The 15,987-nt window shown below is 42.4% G+C and overlaps 1 protein-coding gene across 3 annotated transcripts in view; it reads left to right on the top strand.

The window, feature by feature from the left end:
- Window positions 1-15,987, top strand: part of DENND2B (DENN domain containing 2B) — a 174,696-nt gene that overhangs the window by 36,667 nt on the left and 122,042 nt on the right. The window contains exon 1 of one of the 3 annotated variants that reach the window (XM_032641437.1): window positions 13,260-13,510. The exons of the other annotated variants lie outside the window; for them this stretch is intronic. The gene's annotated coding sequence lies outside the window, so the exon portion shown is untranslated. Of the gene's footprint in view, window positions 1-13,259; window positions 13,511-15,987 lie in introns of those variants that run through there. 3 annotated transcript variants of the gene reach the window in all.

Below are 15,987 nucleotides of genomic sequence, written 5' to 3'. Positions count from 1 at the left end.
AAAAAAACTTTAAATTTTCCCATATATTCTTATCCAGCATCAAATATTATCAACATTTTGCCAACTTTGTTTTATTTATTTAACTCTCTCATCATTTCTGGAATTTTGAGTTATTTTACCCAATAATATTTCAGAAAGCATATCTAACTGATAAGGACTTTAAAAGTATATAACCACCAGAGATATTGTTTGATATCACTTATATGTGGAATCTAAAAAAAAAATGATACAAATGAACTTATTTACAAAACGGAAACAGACTCACAGACTTAGAGTTAATGAATTTATGATTACCACAGGGGAAGGGTTAGCGGGGAGGGATAGTTAGGGAGGTTGGGATTGACATGGACGCACTGCTATATTTAAAATGGATAACCAGCAAGGACCTGCTGTACAGCACAGGGAACTCTGCCCAATATTCTGTAACAACCTAATTGGGAAAAGAATTTGAAAAAGAAAAAAAAAAATTTTGTGCAAGTTAAAAAAAAAAAAAAATATATATATATAAAACCACTCTCATCACATTTAACAAAATTAGCAACAATTCCTTAATATCATCTATTACCCAGGCCACATTCAAATGTCCTCAGTTGTCTCAAAGATGTCTTTTACTTGAATTGGATGTTTGCATGGGGATCTACGCAATGCCCACACTTTGCATTTGGTTGGTATGCCTCTTCTGTAAATGTCACTGACATTGTATAAATTACTTGTTAATTTATCTTCATGTTCTGATACTGCTTCTCCTCTTGTCTGTTGCTTCTTACTTTTTGTATATTTTTACTAATGACTTATTCTTGACCATTGTTATTTCCCTATTTAGCATTTTATTTATCTTTTTAATAAGAAATTGTTGATTGTGGCTATTTGATCTTATTTTTTAAACTTAAAACATTTAAGTCTCACTTAAAGTTGTTCTTTGATCTGTATTTTGGACTTGAGGTATATGATGGGTATATTTCTTAATTTGTTTTCATTTTCTCAAGGCATCTTCTCATCTTGTTAAAAAATTTGAGGTGAGGGCTTCCCTGGTGGCACAGTGGTTGAGAGTCCGCCTGCCGATGCAGGGGATACGGGTTCGTGCCCTGGTCTGGGAAGATCCCACATGCCGTGGAGCAGCTGGGCCCGTGAGCCATGGCCGCTGGGCCTGTGCGTCCGGAGCCTGTGCTCCGCAGTGGGAGAGGCCACAACAGTGAGAGGCCCGCGTACCGCAAAAAAAAAAAAAATTTGAGGTGAAATACTTTCTCAGAGCTTTTTATACATATCTGGGCCTTAATTATATCCTCTGCAAAACTGGAAGAAAGTCAAATTTGGGTCTTCTCCATACGTAGAGTTTTTTCTTCTCTTCATACTTAAAAGGTATGAGAATGTCATACATAGTGTTAGTTCCTCATTGTTGATTTTGTTTAGGATTCTGTAATCTTATTTTCGGACCAAACTCTTTAATCACTTCTGGACAGTTTGCTTCTGTTAAAATTCTGATTACAGATTTGAGGTCATTTGTTCAAAGATTTCTGTTATTTGCAGGTGGTTCTCTGAGCTGCATCCCTTCTCATGATTGTCATTTTTTGCATTCTTTGAATCTATTTCTTTCATTAAAAATTTTTTCTGTATATTATATCTTTTTCTGATTAGCTTTTTCTGTAGCATCATTTCTATTTTTATTACATTCATCTATTCATTGATTTAGTATGGACCTTATGTTTTTACTATTTCTTTTGCAGCCTGTACTATTTATATAGTCAGTATGATAGTCTGTTTTATACCTCGAGAATCAATATCAGCCATTCTGTAAATTTGATTGATTGAGTGTTTACTGTGAGGAAGGCATCCAGTTAAAGGGATTGGCTTTGTTCTTCTTTTCTACCGTAAGGCTTTTTTTTTTTCTTTGACTCATATCTTTTTCCTATTTATTCATTTTTGTAAGTTTACTTGTTGATCCTCCTTTCATAGCTTCAGACTATTTTGTTTGTACTGTATTTACTGAGATTTGTGAGAAGTCCTTTTCAATATATCGAGATTTCATTTCAGGCTCATTATAAAGGTTAAGGAATTGAGCTATTTAAAATTTTGTGATGTTGAATTTAATTAATGGTCACTTAATTACAAACCCCTTATTTTGGAAAATGACTTTGTATAAGAGAAATGGAATTCTGAATTCCCATTTCATCTTTGTTAGGATTAACTTGAAGGAAGAGCCCTCCAGTGATAAGAGAAAGCTTTTGAAGGACACGGTTTGTACCTGAGAGACACACCGTTTGGTCCTGTTTCTGGAGCGCTGGCTGCTTGGTTCTACAGCCTCCAGGTCTGTGAATACAGTTGTACTCAAGATGTCCCCTTTCTCAGTCACTCTTCTCTCACTTTACAAAAAGAAGACATAGCATTTCTCATCCTGAATCTTGCCGTTTGTGTGCCGACTGTGTGAAAACTTCCCAGTTGGCTAGCAAAGGAGCAATTAAAAATACTTTTAGAGAGAGTGAGTGACTCTGAGTAACAAATCCTTTTCCAAATCAGATGGTTTTTAGTTTTTGCTTTCAACAAAATTGAAAGAATTGTCAGTTGGTAGATCATTAAAAATTTTTGATGATAGACCACTGTCTAATTTTGGCATTTAGCTCAGGAGTGCAAAGGTTGACTGATATTACTGTAAAAAAACTTCCTTCATTCCTGTCTAGTTATTTATGTAAACAGAGTTTCTTGGCACTTGCAACTATAAAAATGGAAAATTAATGTATTTGCAATACAGTTTTACTTTTTATATTTAATAATACAAATTTGTAATATGTTTTGATCAGTTGTATATTAATAACAAAGGTAATGAAAGCCCAATCCAGAAGAAAAAAATTTTTTTAACGTTTAGAGCTTACTGTTATAGGAGAATTTAAAAATTTATATATATCAATTTATATGTAATACTTATAATGCAGAGAAGTATCATAGGCTTACCAGTAAAATATTTTCAAGCGTAAAATATTAGGGTAAAATTCTGAGGAGGAAGTAAAAATGATAAGTGTATATGGAAAAAAAAGAATGGCATAAAATTTCATGTTTTTTTTTAAATGAATGATGGTAGATTTCAAATCACTGTGGTATTTAGATTTCATTGGATTCATTTAAGAGAGTGACGTAGTAATTTTATTTTAAAATGTCAATGTTTATTACGTGCCAGAAGGTATATCTCTACTACTATCTGTGATGCAAAAATGTAAATGTTGATTTAAATATATGGAAGGAGTACTTGTTTTGCAAAATTCACTTAGGGCATCTTTGAAAAATGAACATTTACAATAGAGTATGATAGCGAGGAAAGGGAAGAATAATAAGAAAAAGATGCAAAGGAAGCCCCAGGGTCAGAGAAAGCAGCTAGAAGCGGTGCTGCGGGGACTGAATCTTGAGGGACTCTTGGAGCTGGCTAGCATAATAGAGGTGGGAAGGCATTCCAGGAAGAGGGAACAGTTTATGCAAAAGGCTCAGAGGTATAAAAGAACATGAAAACTTTGGGGGAGATGGCAGGAGTGGCATGAACCAGATGGCGACTTAAAGCCAGCCCAGAAGTACACTTTGATGGCCCAAAAGGGAGATGCAGTGGGGTTGGAGGTATGGGGAGGGAGCTCTTGGCCAGGCATGAGGTAGTGAGGGCAAGAGCGATCCATTAATGGTGCTTCCTTCCCAGTGACTGTTTTCCTTATTGGTAATCTTCTGTTCCTTGTTTACATTTTGCTAGGGGAGTAAAATGAGGCCCACCCAGGGTTACTCCTCTTACAGGTTTTGTTACCTTAGTAGCAATGCGCAGACTGAGACTAGTGCTAGAGTCCAAGGGCTCTTACCCCCTTTGGCCACCTGCTTGGTTGAGGTCATCTGCTTGTCATTTAAAAGGGTGACTCTAATTTTGGAATTGAAATTTGAGATCTTTGGACCGATAAATACTTTTTTTTCTGATTTTTGAATTTGTTTACATGAAAAACTTTTACAAATTTCTGCAAATTAAATCAAGCTTAACATTTACATTTACTAAATAACGCTTGTTATAAAGAATTCAACTGTGTAAAATTCTATGGTCCTGGAAAAGGTAGTATGTGAGGTCACTCTTCTGGCCCATCTCGTACTGGGAATTCTTTTGCTTTCCTGATGGAGAGGCTTCCATTAATAGGGATCAAAATAGGAGTACTATAACATGAGGCTGTATGTAGTCTTGAAAAAATTGATTATGGTTTTTTTGTTGCCTGTTTGGAACATTTGTTCAGCAAAGTACTAGAGACCTGATTCAGTATTTGCTCAGAGCAGATTGAAGGAACTCCAGAAGGGTTGATTCGATACTACACAGAAACATGAGGTGGTGAGCTGAGTGGATTTTCTACATTTTAATAGTTTCCAGGATGACACTGAAAGCCCTGCCCTTAGAGAACCCTGAGCCACCTAATTATTTATTCTTCTAGGCTCTTAAGGAGAAGAGGGAGATTTATACCATAAAATAGGTGCCCCGGCCTTTCCAAAAGAGGCTGGAAAGGAATTGTGGACAGCTATGGAATGTAACTAGCAAGGCAAGGTAAGGAAAGCCACATGACTTTGAGTTCTTGTGGGAAAAGGTTGTACTTGGCTTCATTATTTCCAGATCTCTGTTTTCAAAGAACTCTCTGAAGAGCCTGGCTCTTGGGGGACAGTAGGAGGGAATGCTGACAAGCAAGAACTGAGTCAGTGCAGGAGACCTACTCTGTGCCAGTCACTGCTTGATACTCTCCTAAATTCCACTGATTGTCTTGAAGAGGAGGAAATCATGACTCAGAGAAATCAAGTAACTTTCCCAAGATCCCACATTTGAGCCCAGGTTCATTTGATTCCAAAGCCCTTTCCACTACATTGTGATGATGCTTTGTGCTGAAATCATGGAAAATGAGCGATCTTCTGGATTGAATTAGGGAACTCATGGTATCCAGCTAACTTTTCTGAAAAACTCTCAGTACGCTTTATTTGGAGGCTTTTGGGGAGAGGAGTAATGCTGGTGAGGAGAGAGGTCTTGAGGAGGAAGATACTAGGAATTCTTCAGACTGTCTCTGTTTCATGTGAAGGGATTTTGTGCTGTGGCATCTAGTCCTTGGTGGTTTGAAAGAAATGGCTCCTCAATTCATTTGCCACCAGTTGTCTCTGTGGAGGAAGATGGGAAAAGACTAGCATACTATAGGATATTGAATTTCATAAAACACAGTTGTTTATTTTTTGAGGCCAATATAGAATTCCTAGAAATTAAGATATTTTTCCCAGGAAACGAGGCCAAAAATAAACAAAAACCCCAAACCTGTCATCATCACATCATATAAGAAAGGACATTTGAAAACCAGAATAATAAATTAAAAACAATAACTAAAATAGGATAATAGGGCAGCTCTTTGCAAGAAAGCACCTAATTCTCCTCTTTTACAAAATTAGGTTAGATTTAAACTATTTTGAATCAAGAAAAATTGAAACGTAAAATTTATTGATGTGTTTGTCAGTTTGGGGAATTTTTATTTGTTAGTACAACATCAGGAGAAGCTTGACTCTCCAGCTTGTTTCACACTTTATTTTATCACAGTTACTGTTGATAGTGCATTTCAACAGGTATGTTGATGAAAACAGCATCAACCGTCAGAGTAATTCACACAACATGGAATATTCTGGTGAATGGAGAGAAGTGGGTAAGTTGTTCGGCTTTTAATTCTGTGGCCAGGCCAAGGAGAAAGCAGAAGTCATAGCTCTGGTGTCTGACTGGAGAGGGCTCCAGGAAGAGTGCTGCCAGAACCTGTCTGTGACTGGTTCGTGTACCAGGCCAGGGCTGCACAGGACCCTTACTGCCCACTGTGGATCAGGTAGGAATTTGAGAGGGATGCTGTACATGATAAAAACTTTAATCATGGCCTGGGCCAGTATTTAAGAGAACCACTCCTCTAAAGGAATTATCCTGTTTGGTTCTCCAAGATAATCTAAAGGCAGAGGCACAGACAAAGGCCCATTGTTTTCTCCAGGGCAGCTGTTTATTGCATCGGAGCTAAAGAGGAGTGTGGGAAGCCCGCAGGCCTGTGGCCTAGGTGCTCAGATTTGGAGGTTGTCCTGCTGTTCCTCCTGGTTATTTTCTTCTGATTCTCTCTTGTGGGAACTTTGGGCAAACTGCATTTTCCTCCAAGCAGTAAAGTCTTAGCTTTACCTTCTACTTGGTCTCTGTGCCCGGGAGTTTTTGTGAACTCTCTGAGTGCCTGGGAACTCGGAGGAAAAAAATGCCCAAGAGCAGCCTGGGAATTCCCCAACTCCCCCAGGCTGCCTGCCTCATCTAAGGGAACACCTAACTTCTGCATTTCCAGGGCCATGCTGGGGAAGTGTGTGTTTTGGCCTCTCTGGAGAAGGGCACATTAGCTTCCCTTGGCCTGTTTACATTAGTTTGGTCCTTTCTGCCTTTGATTACACATGAAGCTTTGGGGTGGGGGATTTCCCTGTTTCCATGGAGTTCACTCCTTCCTTTTGTCTGCCTTCTCAATTTTTCCACCTGGGGAAGAGCTGCCCTCTCCATTCCCCCTATCCTTTTAAAATACTTTCCTTGGCTTAGCTCCTTGTCTCATAGACTTTGCCTAGTGAGTGAATCAGTTCACAATCAGGAAGCAATTCCTCTGTCTCCTAAAATTCCCTTTTGCTATGTTCGGTGACTATTAGACCATTTCTCATTTGCTCATCACTGTCTTAGTTGTCAGTACTCTCCTTTTTTTTTTTAAAAGGTTTTTTTTTTTAGTTTATTTATTTATAATTTTGGCTGCCTTAGGTCTTTGTTGCTGCGCGCGGGCTTTTCTCTAGTTGGGGTGAGTGGGGGCTACTCTTCGTTGTGGTGCACGGGTTTCTCATTGTGGTGGCTTCTTTTGTGGCAGAGCATGGGCTCTAGGCATGTGGGCTTCAGTAGTTGTGGCTCGCAGGCTCAGTAGGTGTGGCTCGCGGGCTCTAGAGCACAGGTTCAGTAGTTGTGGCACACGGGCTTAGTTGCTCCGCAGCATGTGGGATCTTCCCGGACCAGGGCTCGAACCCATGTCCCCTGCATTGGCAGGCAGATTCTTAACCACTGCACCACCAGGGAAGCCCAGTACTCTTCTTAAGAAAGGGAATAGTCTTCCAAGCCCAGAGGCTGGATGGCTTATGGGAGCTTGTTGAGCTAAAGTGTTGATGCAGGATTTCTTAGTTCTTTGGGTTTTTTTTTGTTTGTTTGTTTGTTTTTTGTGGTAGCGGGCCACTCCGGACGCGCAGGCTCAGCGGCCATGACTCACGGGCCCAGCCACTCCGCGGCATGTGGGATCTTCCCGAACCGGGGCACGAACCCACATCCCCTGCGTCGGCAGGCGGACTCTCAACCACTGCGCCACCAGGGAAGACCTCTTAGTTCTTTGGGATGTGTGTCTTGGCTGCTCAAATAGAATGTAAACCTGTTGAGGGTAAGAGCTCCAGGTTCTTTCTTTCCCTTTCCTCCAGCCCGAGGGTGACCACCAGTGGCCACGTTTGCTGGTGAGATTACCTCATCCTTGCTCCCAATCAGCCTGCCTACGAGAATGCAGGCACAGCAAACAGCCTCTCTGAGGCTGACCTCACTGTGTGCTCTCTAAGATAACTGGTCACAGGAGTGCTAGAGAAAACCCTTTTGCCCCCAGGGTCAGTGGTAGAAGGCCTGCCTCAGACCTCTTTGTTCTGTTGTGGAAGCCTCCCTTTTCTTTTTGTTCATTTGATTGAGGAGTCCTATGCCCTTTGAAGCCTTTTCTTTCTTAAAGGTTCCTGGAAAGCTCAAGTGGCGTTTCCTTGGTGGTAAGAACTTTGCCATTCCACAGCTTTCGAACTCTTTGGAGAGTTTCTCTCTTGCATCATCAGGTAGATTTCTTTTTTCTTTTTTTTAAACCAGGGGACCTAGTTTTGTACAGTGACGACTTCTGTTCCCCCAGCCTTCCTTCAGCTGAATGATCTTGGTGCTTTTTCTCCTTTTGGAAGAGCCTTGTCTGGGCCCCTTGAGTTCCCTTCCAGTTCTACTAGTGATGCCCCGCGGTAGTGAATCTCTGCTTCTAGCCTTGAGTTCCTAGGCACCCCCATCTCACTCCCATAGATTTCTGTCTTTATGACTTGATATTGTGATACATTTTCTTCTGGCTTCTCTTTGGTCAGTTCTTAGATGACAGTCTGTTTACATTCACGTTTAGATCTGGAATCCTAATTTTAAATCTCAACATTAAGGAAAAAATCTGATTCCTGTGCCCCTAGCTTGTCCTCAGTTTAAGATTACATTTTCCCTCTTTTGTCGCCCATCTGCTGGCCTTTGCAGTGGTTTTCTCTTCAGTTTCCCTGTGTCCTGTGCCTACCTCACTCCCACAGTCTTCCCCTCCGGCGTAGATCACAGAGGAAATATTTAGTTAGTCTCTGCCAAACATTCTGGCTGTGTTGTTTTGCTTAAGAAGACATGCAGATAAACTGTTTTGATTCTTGGTCTTGGTGCTCCAGAGCAGATGTTTCTCCTATAACGGAGGTATTGTGGTCAGTTGGAAAGAGTGCTGGACTAGAGTTCAGAGAATTGGATTCTAATCCCTGCTGTGCTACTAATTTGCAGTGTGATCTTGTGCAAGTCACATTTCTATGTCTCAATTTCCTTTTGTCAAAAGGGACCTTATGATAAAGAAGACGGGAATCTATGGAGATAGGAACCCAGAGAGTAAGCCTGGGGGATCAAGGATGGTAGATGGGCTAGAGGCAGAGAACCGTGGCCATGACTCACATCCAAATATAGATAAAATGAATATGTCTAGTCACTTTGAAAAAGTATAAACTGTGATAACAAAGTGGTGGAGATTCTCTGACAAGGATGACTTTAGGAGATAACTGCCTTGTCCACCACTGGGGCTGCTCTAGGTCCATACCTATTTGCTGTCACCCTTGAGGTGTGGGAGGCTTGGCCTTTTGTGGGTTCAGTTCCAGAATTCTGCCTCCCACCTTCCACCTCCTTCATAAACCCAGAAATATTTGGAACTCAGCCCAGATCTTCACCTGGCTTTGATTTCCTCATCATGTGGAGAATGGTCCTTGGAAGTAGTAGTTTCCAGAAACCTTAAATGTTTGCTAACATGTCCAACTTCTGCATTTGTTGATAACTCCTTCTGTGCATGGCTGCGTTCCAGTTCTTGTGCCCTGAAGGTGGTATGGTTTGGTTCCAGCAAGGAAGGGGGTGATATTTGGGGGATCCTATCACCAGGAACTAGGAACTAAAAGTAGACAAAAGAACTGAGAGATGCCCCGTTGGTGTTCGTGAGAGGCAAGTCTTTGAAGAAGAACAAAGTAGTTTAACGTCTGCCTATGTAAACCATAGCTCTCACACACATACTCAGGTAGGCAGAGGTACATTTCTTCCTGATCTCTCCCTGTCCCCTTCTGAAATGATTCTGGGATTTAATCAGGTCTTGCCTAGTTTATACTTTTTCTTTCCAGTTAAAGATTTGTGTTGGTTTCCTCCAGTGCAGATTTGGAAGACATCTCCAAAGTCTTTTGCTGCCCTGTGGTCCTGTGTCAGGCATAATCAGCAGAAACTTTGGTAAATGAGTTCAGAGGGATATTTGTCCCTGCAGGGTTAGTGATAAGGACCTGCACTCACTCTTGCCACACCCAACCTCAGGAGGCTCTCAGGCTGCTGCACCTTGCTAGGGAAAGTCATGGAACTGAGTAGAGTAGTTCTGGGGAGAAGAGTTACATAATTGACTCTGCATGTGTTCAACTGGGCCTTCTTTGCTATTCTGCAATCCTTTAATTTATCTTAAGTCCCTGTGACATACACCACAGTGCTCCTTTCTCTCTCTTTCTTCCTTCCTTCCTCCTTCCCTCCCTTCCTTTCTTCCTTCTTTCCTTCCTTCCTCTCTCTCTTTCTCTCTCTTTTGTTTTTGTTTTTTTAACGTACTCTATATGCTCTGACTCCATCCTGACCCTACATCACCAGTGAGGATGGCTTCTACTTTACTGGAACTGTTAGAGCTAGATGACGTAGAGCTCTGGGGTAGTTCCTTTCCTTTAGATAGCTAGGTACTCCAACTCATCCAGCTCCAAGAGAACAGGCATAAACATTTCCTATAGGCTCTATAGATGTGTTTGTTGTGAATGCCAGCATCGTCTGGGCGAAATAATGGTTTGATTTGGGGCTTGATAAGAGTTGTGAGCCCATGTCTGGCTATTTGGTACTTTCCCCCGTCTCACTTGTTCTTAAACCAACTTGTCCTAGGAAGATGGCCCAACTGATAGCTGTCACGTAATGCCCGATGTGTCCTCCCTGCCACTCCAGCCCTGGATACTCACAAACCCTCTGCCTTCTGTGTTTCTCACGAGTCATAGCTCATAGTTCCCCTTCAGGTAGGTGTTTTCAAATCCTACTCACATCTTCTTTAACCTTCTTCCTCCACTCTCTTTCTCTTCTACCTATTTTGCCTAGGTACCTCAAGAAATACTCTCCTTGTCCCCTTCCCTCTTTGATTGTGGAGTGAAAGCTAGCCCCAGTCATAGCTGATAAGCATGATACCAAGAATACTTTGGAAAGGAAAGTCACACATTTGGGAGTGAAATGAGATGATGTGAAGAATGAGTGCTGTCAGTCTTGTCCTTGTGAATACCTTTTGGAATCCTTAAAAATACCTATCTTTCAATTAATCTGTCCTTCTTCCAGGACCACAATTTTGGGATATGTAAAAATTATTTAATTTTATTTCTCTTATGTTTTGTTTTATTGCAAGTATTTATTTACACAGGTAATTTTTCTTGTATCTTTATATAAACAGTATTTTAGCTATGTTCAGTAATGAGCCTCTTTGGGCATGCAGCTACCATATCTAATATTGTTTCTTTGGGAAAATTTCTTCAACTTGTAAAGGTGACTGACTGACAAAGGAGTGTTCAGTGCAAAACCAGTCTTCATCCTCTGGCCCCTAAGGGTGATATTGCTGTGGAAGGGACCAACTCCATTCCTGTCATATGGAGAGGAAGAAAAGTGCTTCCAAAGGAGGCCTGGTGCTCCATCAGGAAAGCTGGGTCCTTCCTTTGGTCTGAGTCTCTGCGTGGCAGCTGGAGGTACTAGAGTGTGCCATGCCTGACTAAGCTCTTCTCTCTCCCTCTCCCTCTCCCTCTCTATTTTTATTTATTTATTTTTTTGCTATGTGTAACTTCAGGAAATACTTTAGCTTAAAGCCTGAAGACGTCCCCCTACTTTGAATATCATGATCCAGTTATGACAGGACCACATTCTTGAAACATGTTGTTTAGTGGAGTTAATTGAATTATCTGCTCCTATTCTTGAGTAGGAAATAATACATTCTTGTTGTGTTGCTGTGTCAGGTCTTAAATGGAAAGCTTCTAGTTTGAAGCTGTGTCTATTTCAAGTGGGATAAATCTGCTGCCAATTTATGAAAACTGATGATGTCCCTGTGCTCTGTGTGTAAACTGTAGCATCTCTTTGTGGAATGAAGAATTCAGGAAAATGGAACAATTTTTTGAATAAAATTCCAAGCTCTACGAGGTTCCAAGTGACTGAGAATTTCCTGTTAGAGTGGGAAAGTTTATCCATATGTTTTTGCCTGGGGATAGTATATGTCATGTAGTTCTAAAGAAGTAGGTCGGTAACTGATTACCTCTTCCTTTGTCTTTCTTTCTGTGGTGCCCAGAGATGGTTTGAGCTCATCTTTGGTCTCGTCTCTGCAAAAAGCAGCATGCATTTTGATCAAGGGACGGGAGTAAAACCCATGGCCACAGGGCAGGGTGAAACTAATGATTTGTATAAGGAGCAAACCTTTCACCTTTGTCTCACTGGTACCAGGCTGTAAGTAACTGAACTAACTAGCTCCAGACACTTATTTTGCAATTTTGAGGTGAGGATGGGCAAAATCCCAGAGGCTGGGAGGCAGACATGTGGCTACCAGAGAGATGACGTCAGCTGGTTTACTGGTGCTGTGGAGGAAGGGGGGATTCCAGGTGCTCAGCCTCCTTCCTGCACTTGGGGGTGTCTAAAGCCACCCCCAATCCTATTGGGAGACAAGGCCTTTGCTTGGGAAAAGCCTTCGTCTAATTCTTGCCTCCTGCTGTCCCCACAGGGACCTGAAGTTGGAAAGGGTCTTGTAACCTTGGCTGTGGGAACAAAGCTTTGAGGAGTGAACAGACGTGTGTGTCTCTGTGTGTCTGTGTGTATTTTGTTTTAATGCTGACAACTGATGAGGGTTTCCAAACTGGGGTTAGATAGGAGAGGAGAAGGAGAAACGTTGTCTGGGTTTTTGGGAATCTGTATTAGGAATTGCCCTTTTCTTGGAAGGGAAAGCAGTTTATGATTTAACTCATTTTTCAATTAAAATTATTTGATTATTTTCGTTTGATATGTTTAATGTGGCTGCTTAGTATACAACAGGAGGGTGTTCCGAATCACCTCCTTTCTATGTTCTGCCCCTTCCCCTATGCTTATCCTAGAACAGAGCCTCACAAAGCCATAATATGTGACAAATTGGAGAAAGCACGTCTGCAGGGAAGATCTTCCTCTTTGCTCAGCCTTGCCTCTGTATGGGTTTCTGGGAACTGTGGTGGGGCTCCTTGGGAAGCCTACAACTCACAGTAGGAATGGAAGAAGCTTTGTGTCCTCTGGAGCATGACAAAGAGAACAGAGCTGGGAGGCACTGGAGCCTATGAAGCCCATCTGCTGAGTAGCTTTGTGTTCCTGTCAGATGTTGGGTACCTGCTCTCGTTCCATCCTCCTCCCCCAAGATGTGGAAAAAAATGAAGCCCCTGCATGGAAGGCAGGTGGTAAAGCCACCAGCAAAAGCTTATACTAGGTGGTTCAGACATCCCCATCCCAGGCCTGCCTTGGGTTCCTTTGGGGCCATCAATAGCTTCGGGTTTCTGTAAGACTCTTGCTCACGTTCAGCATAGCCACTGCTTACTGGAAGCCATCTGGGGCCAGCCCAGGCTTGTTTTGTCCAGGTGTCTTCCCACCACGGTACTTTTCTCGTCTTTAGGGCTTTCAGATACGAGGACCTTCAAGGTCTCTGAGCTGCTGAAGTCTTTCTTCTGAGAGCCTAGTTCCTCCCCTTCTGGGCCCAGGAAGCTGTGGTAAGCTCTTGGTTTTCTTCTCTGCTGGGCACTTCTGGGAAGCCGTCTGCATTCCTTTCTGCCGAACTCTCTGCCTCTGGGGCTCTGTGGGGTGCGGTTGCTTCGTGCCTCTGTGATGCAGAATGCGAGGGCAGTTCCATGGAGATCAGCCCCTGGAGATAACCAGGAGTTTGAATGTGGAGTTGCCCTTTCTTGCATTCCTGGGACCAGGAGCTAGCTTTTCATGGGGTGCCGTGTGGTATTGATTCTCCTTAAAACTTTCTCTGACTTGCTTCCCTGTCTCCTTGCCACTCTGGAAGGAAGGGTCCAAGGAGGAAGATTAGTGCTCGGTTTCCTGTGATCTTTGGCTCTGGAGATGGGTGCAGCAGATGCCTTTTGTGAGGAAGGAGCTTAGAGGTGGCAGGTAAGAGCGTGTGTCTTCTGGGTGTCTTTGCAGTCTGGTTACGTTGACGCTCTGGGTGGTGACAGCACATGTTAGCATCCCTTGGCAGGGATGGCCAGTCAGAGTCTCCACCTCCAGTTTGTTGGCTCCCTAAGGATGAGAAGCATTTTTGCAGTCCTCAGTGGCATGGCCTATAGAGGTGTCTATGTGCTGACAGGTTACAGAGCCTTCCCATGGATGTCCTGCCTCTTTGGCGCTTGAGAACAGATGGGGCTTAATTTGAAGCAGACCTCCCTCAAGGGCCCAAATCTGAAATGTATATTACAAAATCCCTGCTAGTTTTTGGCTCTTCCTCCTTCTGCATTTCTCTCTTGCCTTTACCTTCCCGTCACTGTCAGGGATTGTAAGCAGCTGCTGCTATCATGCGGACTGATCAAGACTGATCAGGATTAAGAATGGAGCTAAATATAACTGCCTAAATATAACTAAATATTACAGAGCATACTGCTCTGATGTGCTGAGACTCATCCTTAGGGAAGAAGTTGATTTGAACCTGTGATAGAGGGTTCAAACAGAATAGGTGAAAGTTGGGAGGAAATGGTGGGAAGGTACTTCAGGAGTTGGGGGAGTATTGATTCCACCCCTTCCCTTCCCCACTCCCCGCACCCCCAACGTTTCCTGCGAAAGGTCAAGGGCAAAAGATCTTGCTTTTCAGCCATCAAACAGTCAATAATACTCGCTGAATTTTTCAGCTTAACCAACATTGTGATTCAAATATTATATAAAGCTTTTTTAATCACCGAGGGAATTTATCATCTATTGGGAGAGACAAAATTTGTTAAACAAATAGAGAATATAGAGATCTTAACTGTGTTTGGTTACTAACTGTGAATGTGTTTATAGTTCAGAAATAAGAAGGTTCTTAAAACTATAGGAAAACTTTCTTGGCGGAGGCAGGATCTTTTCTGATCTTTGAAGTTTGGATCGACTTTATATAAGCAAAGGAGAGGTGTTCTGGTTGTGGAGAACAGCAGAGACATAGAAAGGGTGTGGCTTTCCAGGGTTCCTGCAATGACGATCTGCCTTGGTGCTCAGGGGATGGGAAGGGATGCGGCGAAAGTGGAATTTCGTGGGAAGCACTCTTGTGGAAGAGAGTAGGCTAATTTTGGAGAGGACAGAGATTGGCAGTAAGGAGACCCACCAAAGAGTATGGGTCGTCCGCAACCGGAATAGAGAGGAAGGGGGTGAATCCTAGAGAATATTCAAAAGTAGAATAAGAAGGACCTGGACATGGGATATTAAGGGTAAAATTGAGGAGAAAGACGTAGGATGCCAACATTTCTGCCCTGTGAGAGTTGACCATTACGATATCTTATGTTTATGAAGTGCTTTTCAAAGCACTTTTTCATTCAGTACGTATCTCAGAGTTGTCTGGGCTCTTAGAGTTCATCTAATCTGGCTTCATTGTCCAGATGGGGAGATTAGAGCCAAGAAAGGAGAGGGTACTATTCCCAACTCTCACAACTATTTAGTGGTATAATGGGACCTCCAATCTTGGCCTTCTATCTCCTAGGGGAAATTTAAGACAAGAGAAGCATGGAGGAAGGAGTCTGGGGTCAGAGAAAAGTCCTGTCTAGTTAGGTGATATTAGGTGATTACCAGTCTCTCTGAGCAAAATGAAGCTTATTCAAGAAGCTTCAGACTAAATCAGTGGTTCTACTACTAGGAACTCTTTTGGAGAACCACTATATAAGGAGGACGGACTCCTTGGGTCCTTCTAGTTCTGAGATTCTTAAGAGTGCATGAAAATAATGTATATGAAAAGTATTGAATTGGGTTTCCTCAGAGGCTGTGGCTGGTTTCCAGGGTGGTGCCTTTTTAAGGGAATTTCAAGAGTAATTTATTTCCACATGATTTTCATGTTATATGCTGACCCCAGAACCTAACTACCGAAGAGGACACACTCTGCTGTTAGTAGGCTGTGGCCGATATTTGAACTCAGTATTTGCAGTTATGGCTGTTTGTGTTATCCACGTCCTCTCCCCACCTCCTCTTAAAATACACACACACACACACACACACACACACACACACACACACACACACACGCATGCATGCACTTCTCTCCATTCCCCTTTTCCTCTTTCCTTTCTTTCCTTTTTTATTTTTTCTCCTTAACTATTTTTCTAGTCTAATTCCCTCCATCTCTGTTCTCTCCACTCTTGTCTGTCTTGTCTAGATAACTTCCTGTGTTGGAGCAACTTCCTCTCTTGGTTAAACTCAGACATGACTACAGCATAGCACCTTGGAATATTCTGTTTTGTCTCTATTCCCTGCTGTGGTGGCTGGTGCTCAGCGATCAGGCCGGAACCTGGGAGTCATTCTGGACCCTCCCTCACCTCCACAGTCAATTACCCTTCAAGTTCTTGCTTTCTATTCAAAGAGCTCTTGATCTCCCTCCTTGTGTTCATTCTCACCGCCCCATACAGCAGGAGACA

This window comes from Phocoena sinus, chromosome 8 (genome assembly GCF_008692025.1).
Source record: "Phocoena sinus isolate mPhoSin1 chromosome 8, mPhoSin1.pri, whole genome shotgun sequence".
Lineage (NCBI taxonomy): Eukaryota > Metazoa > Chordata > Mammalia > Artiodactyla > Phocoenidae > Phocoena > Phocoena sinus.
Note: the sequence above shows the minus strand (reverse complement) of the source record. Positions and strands in the feature narration are given on the sequence as shown.